Source organism: Oncorhynchus tshawytscha, unplaced genomic scaffold, assembly GCF_018296145.1.
Source record: "Oncorhynchus tshawytscha isolate Ot180627B unplaced genomic scaffold, Otsh_v2.0 Un_contig_8108_pilon_pilon, whole genome shotgun sequence".
In the NCBI taxonomy this organism is placed as follows: domain Eukaryota; kingdom Metazoa; phylum Chordata; class Actinopteri; order Salmoniformes; family Salmonidae; genus Oncorhynchus; species Oncorhynchus tshawytscha.
Window position 1 is genome coordinate 43,758 of NW_024609136.1, and position 6,000 is coordinate 49,757.

The following is a 6,000-nucleotide window of genomic DNA, read 5'->3' on the forward strand; positions in this document are numbered from 1 at the left end:
AGGTTTTGGCCTTTCTAGGGAGTTTTTCCTAGCCACCGTGCTTCTACACCTGCATTGCTTGCTGTTTGGGGTTTTAGGCTGGGTTTCTGTACAGCACTTTGAGATATCAGCTGATGTACGAAGGGCTATATAAATAAATTTGATTTGATTTGAGTCCAGTAACAGTGACTCTTACCATGGTAAACAGGAGTCCAGTAACAGAGACTCTTACCATGTTAAACAGGAGTCCAGTAACAGAGACTCTTACCATGTTAAACAGGAGTCCAGTAACAGAGACTCTTACCATGGTAAACAGGAGTCCAGTAACAGTGACTCTTACCATGTTAAACAGGAGTCCAGTAACAGAGACTCTTACCATGTTAAACAGGAGTCCAGTAACAGAGACTCTTACCATGGTAAACAGGAGTCCAGTAACAGAGACTCTTACCATGGTAAACAGGAGTCCAGTAACAGTGACTCTTACCATGGTAAACAGGAGTCCAGTAACAGAGACTCTTACCATGGTAAACAGGAGTCCAGTAACAGAGACTCTTACCATGGTAAACAGGAGTCCAGTAACAGAGACTCTTACCATGGTAAACAGGAGTCCAGTAACAGAGACTCTTACCATGGTAAACAGGAGTCCAGTAACAGAGACTCTTACCATGGTAAACAGGAGTCCAGTAACAGAGACTCTTACCATGTTAAACAGGAGTCCAGTAACAGAGACTCTTACCATGGTAAACAGGAGTCCAGTGGGAGCTCTTTCTCACCGTCACTAGAACAGTAGAAACACGTAGACGAACATTGATGGACTTCCTCTTCTCTTCTTCTATTTTTGTCAACGTTTTTTCCTAGTTATTTCACAATAACAAATGTGTTTGCGTGTTGGTTCTTCTATCCTTGTTTGCCCTCACAGCTGAGGGTGGAAGTGCTCTAAACTCACTGGACAGTTTATTAGATACACTCATCTAGTACCGGGTCAGACCCGCTTTGCCTGCAGAACAGCCTGAATTATGAGGGGCATTTTACAAGGTGTTGGAAACGTTTCACAGGGATGTTGGTCCATGCTGACGCGATGATGGTATCACACAGTTGCTGCAGATTGGACAGCAGTGCATTCATGTTGTGAACAGCCCGTTCAATCTCATTCCAATGATGCTCTATTGCACTTGTCAAACTCATTCCACGGAGCGTTTGCAGGTTTTCGCTCCAACCTTGTACCTCACCTGGTTGTCTAGATCTTAATTGAAAGGAAAAAGCCCAAAACCCACAGACACTCGACCCTCTGTGGAATGAGTTTGACACCCTGCTCTATTGTGTTGAGGTCTGGGAACTGAGCAGGCCACTCAAGTAAACTGAACATGTTTTCATGTTACAGGTTGATGCTGTTCCACTCAATTCTTACCTCCGTGGGAGGCAGAAACAGGTCAAGTACGGGATTGCCAGACAGGGCAAAGTTTTGTGGGTGGTGTTTAGTCTATACTCCTTCCACCATCCTCTCCACCCCCTCTCCTCCAGTTCCGCACTACCACCCCCCTCTCCTCTCCTCCAGTCCCCCACCACCTCCTCTCCTCCAGTCCCCCACCACCTCCTCTCCTCCAGTCCCCCACCACCTCCTCTCCTCCAGTCCCGCACTACCAACCCCCTCTCCTTTCCACCAGAAAAAGTTTACTTCTCTCAAATTATGTGTACAAATGTTTCTACATCCCTGTTAGTAAGCTTTTGATCCTTATTGTCAAGATATTCCATCCACCTGACAGGCGTGGCATATCAAGAAGGTGATTAAACAGCATGATCATTACACAGGTGCACCTTGTGCTGGGAACAATAAAAGGCCATTCTAAAATGTACAGTTTTGCCACACAACACAATGCCACAGATGTCTCAAGTTGAGGGAACTTGAAATTGGCATGCTGACGGCAGGAATGTCCACCAGAGCTGTTTCCAGGGAATTGAACGTTCACTTCTCTACCAAAAGCCGCCTCCAACTTCATTTTAGAGAATTTGGCAGTACGTCCACCCGGCCTCACAACTGCAGACCACGTGTAACCACACCAGCCCAGGACCTCCACATCCGGCTTCTTCACCAGCGGGATTATCAGAGGGGGCAGGGGGTGTGTGGAGGAATATTTCTGTCTGTAATAAATCCCTTTTTGTGGGGGAAAACTCATTCTGATTTGCTGGGCCTGGCTCCCCAGTGGGTGGCCCTATGCCCACCCATGGCTTCACCCTTGCCCAATGATGTGAAATCCAGAGATTAGGGCCTAATGAATTTATTTCAAATGACTGATTTCCTTATATGAACTGTATCTCAGCAAAATCTTTGAAATTGTTGCATGTTGCATTTATTTTTGTTCAGGACACTTTCTAATGGTGAATCTCTGACTGGTACTTACTAATGTTGAATCTCTTTGATTAATACTTACAAATGGTGAATCTCTTTGAATTCTAGATCTTCCACTTAAGTACTCTGGAGGAGCGCTTCTCTCGCCTGTGGACACAGTGTCAACGCTGTCAGGGCTCTCTCCATGAGGATGTGCTTTGTACCAGGTAGACACACATACAGTGGGGCAAAAAAGTATTAAGTCAGCCACCAATTGTGCAAGTTCTCCCACTTAAAAATATGAGAGAGGCCTGTAATTTTCATCATAGGTACACTTCCACTATGACAGACAAAATGAGAAAAAAAATCCAGAAAATCACATTGTAGTATTTTTAATGAATTTATTTGCAAATTATGGTGGAAAATAAGTATTTGGTCAATAACAAAAGTTTATCTCAATACTTTGTTATATACCCTTTGTTGGCAATGACAAAGGTCAAACGTTTTCTGTAAGTCTTCACAAGGTTTTCACACACTGTTGCTGGTATTTTGGCCCATTCCTCCATGCAGATCTCCTCTAGAGCAGTGATGTTTTGGGGCTGTTGCTGGGCAACACGGACGTTCAACTCCCTCCAAAGATTTTCTATGGGGTTGAGATCTGGAGACTGGCTAGGCCACTCCAGGACCTTGAAATGCTTCTTACAAAGCCGCTCCTTCGTTGCCCGGGCGGTGTGTTTGGGATCATTGTCATGCTGAAAGACCCAGCCACGTTTCATCTTCAATGCCCTTGCTGATGGAAGGAGGTTTTCACTCAAAATCTCACAATACATGGCCCCATTCATTCTTTCCTTTACACGGATCAGTCGTCCTGGTCCCTTTGCAGAAACACAGCCCCAAAGCATGATGTTTCCACCCCAATGCTTCACAGTAGGTGTGGTGTTCTTTGGATGCAACTCAGCATTCTTTGTCCTCTAAACACGACGAGTTGAGTTTTTACCAAAAAGGTTCTATTTTGGTTTCATCTAACCATATGACATTCTCCCAATCTTCTTCTGGATCTTCCAAATGCTCTCTAGCAAATTTCAGGCGGGCCTGGACATGTACTGGCTTAAGCAGGGGGACACGTCTGGCACTGCAGGATGAGAGTCCCTGGCGGCGTAGTGTGTTACTGATGGTAGGCTTTGTTACTTTGGTCCCAGCTCTCTGCAGGTCATTCACTAGGTCCCCCCGTGTGGTTCTGGGATTTTTGCTCACCGTTCTTGTGATCATTTTGACCCCACGGGGTGAGATCTTGCATGGAGCGCCAAATCGAGGGAGATTACCAGTGGTCTTGTATGTCTTCCATTTCCTAATATTTGCTCCCACAGTTGATTTCTTCTAACCAAGCTGCTTACCTATTGCAGATTCAGTCTTCCCAGCCTGGTGCAGGTCTACAATTTTGTTTCTGGTGTCCTTTGACAGCTCTTTGGTCTTGGCCATAGTGGAGTTTGGAGTGTGACTGTTTGAGGTTGTGGACAGGTGTCTTTTATACTGATAACAAGTTCAAACAGGTGCCATTAATACAGGTAATGAGTGGAGGACAGAGGAGCCTCTTAAAGAAGAAGTTACAGGTCTGTGACAGCAAGAAATCATGCTTGTTTGTAGGTGACCAAATACTTATTTTCCACCATAATTTGCTAATTAATTAATTAAAAATCCTACAATGTGATTTTCTGGATTTTTCCCCCCTAATTTTGTCTGTCATAGTTGAAGTGTACCTATGATGAAAATTACAGGCCTCTCTCATCTTTTTAAGTGGGAGAACTTGCACAATTGGTGGCTGACTAAATACTTTTTTGCCCCACTGTATGCTACACACACTAACACACACAAACTAGATGTTGCCAGTTCAACCCCCCAGTAACCAAGCTGTCAGAGCAGCAGTCCCTTAAAAAGCATGGGCTGAGGCACACCGCTAAATGTTTGTAGAGTTGCTGAGTAACGGAGGGTAAACAGTATCCAAAGAAAGAAAGGGAGTCTCAACAATGGTTGTATTAAATTGTTGGAATCATGAGGCGTGTGACTTCCTTCCTTGATGTTTAGAACAGCAGTGTCTGCCCATCTGTCTGAAAAACGTATCCCTTCAGATAGCTGCTATTTTCTTGAAGGTTTTACTTGCAATGATTGTGATGTGTGGTTGTTTTTGCCTACTTTAGTTGAATGCAAAGTCAGTGTGTAGTTGAATGGAAATATTTAGTTGAATGGAAGTCGCTAAATGGAGTTGTGTTTGTAGAGCATGGCGCTTGCAATGCCAGGATAGTGGGTTCGATTCCTGGGATTCCTAAGTTGTTTTGGATAAAAGTGTCTTCTAAATGGCAGATGATTATTATATTATTATTTTTGTAGAAATGTGTCTTGTCATTGTTGTCTGTCTTCAATCTAGAAGATCTCAGTTGCATTGAACCAAAAGTGGTTGTGGTTTTGTACTATTTTGAGTACTAAACATTGTGTAGTGCTCATTTTGTGATAACCGATGTGTTACTGTTGTCTGTGGTAAAGCAGCAGGTCATTTTCTTTTTTTACTGTTCTTCATTTCTAACAGGTTACATTTCAGGCTCCTATGGGGCCAAACACAATCCAACACACAACCAAAACAAACAGAAAATGCATCCGAGTTTGTAGAGTCACCAACTTGATGTAGTTATTACGTGTAAGGAATATGGGACTAAATATGAAAGATTTGTCTACTTCAATACACTCTAAGTCAGTGTTTCCCAACTCCGGTCCTCGAGTACCTCCGGAGAAACAACCAAATGTGTGCTGTTGGGAGTAGACTACTCTGGGACCGGAGTTGGAAAACACTGCTCTAAGTGAATTGGTCAGAATACTTATGACTTCTTCAAATGGGGGGACTAGATACATAACGTGCTTTCATTTCTAAACTATGAAACAGATATGCATAAAATATACCCTCAAAAATAAGGTGACATTTTACACTGTCTCATCATATTAAATATTTGATCTCAAATCCAGAAATGCTGGACTATAGAACCAAATTGTAGCTTTACTGTCAAAATACATATGAGGACCATATACGCATTTCTATTCCCTCCACTCAGTCTCCCTGCTTCTGCTCCTAACCTGTCATGTATAAAAAAATAATCAATAGGAATTAAGGTTGTCTGTTTATACCTCTATCTGGTCTAGAAGGTTGTGTGTTTATGCCTCTATCTGGTCTAGAAGGTTGTGTGTTTATACCTCTATCTGGTCTAGAAGGTTGTGTGTTTATACCTCTATCTGGTCTAGAAGGTTGTGTGTTTATACCTCTGTCTGGTCCAGAAGGTTGTGTGTTTATACCTCTATCTGGTCCAGAAGGTTGTGTGTTTATACCTCTATCTGGTCCAGAAGGTTATGTGTTTATACCTCTATCTGGTCCAGAAGGTTGTGTGTTTATACCTCTATCTGGTCTAGAAGGTTGTGTGTTTATACCTCTATCTGGTCCAGAAGGTTGTGTGTTTATACCTCTATCTGGTCCAGAAGGTTGTGTGTTTATACCTCTATCTGGTCCAGAAGGTTGTGTGTTTATACCTCTATCTGGTCCAGAAGGTTGTGTGTTTATACCTCTATCTGGTCCAGAAGGTTGTGTGTTTATCCACCAAATTCACTTCAATATTCACCACCAACATTGACCAATATCAGTCAATGCTAAAATTAAA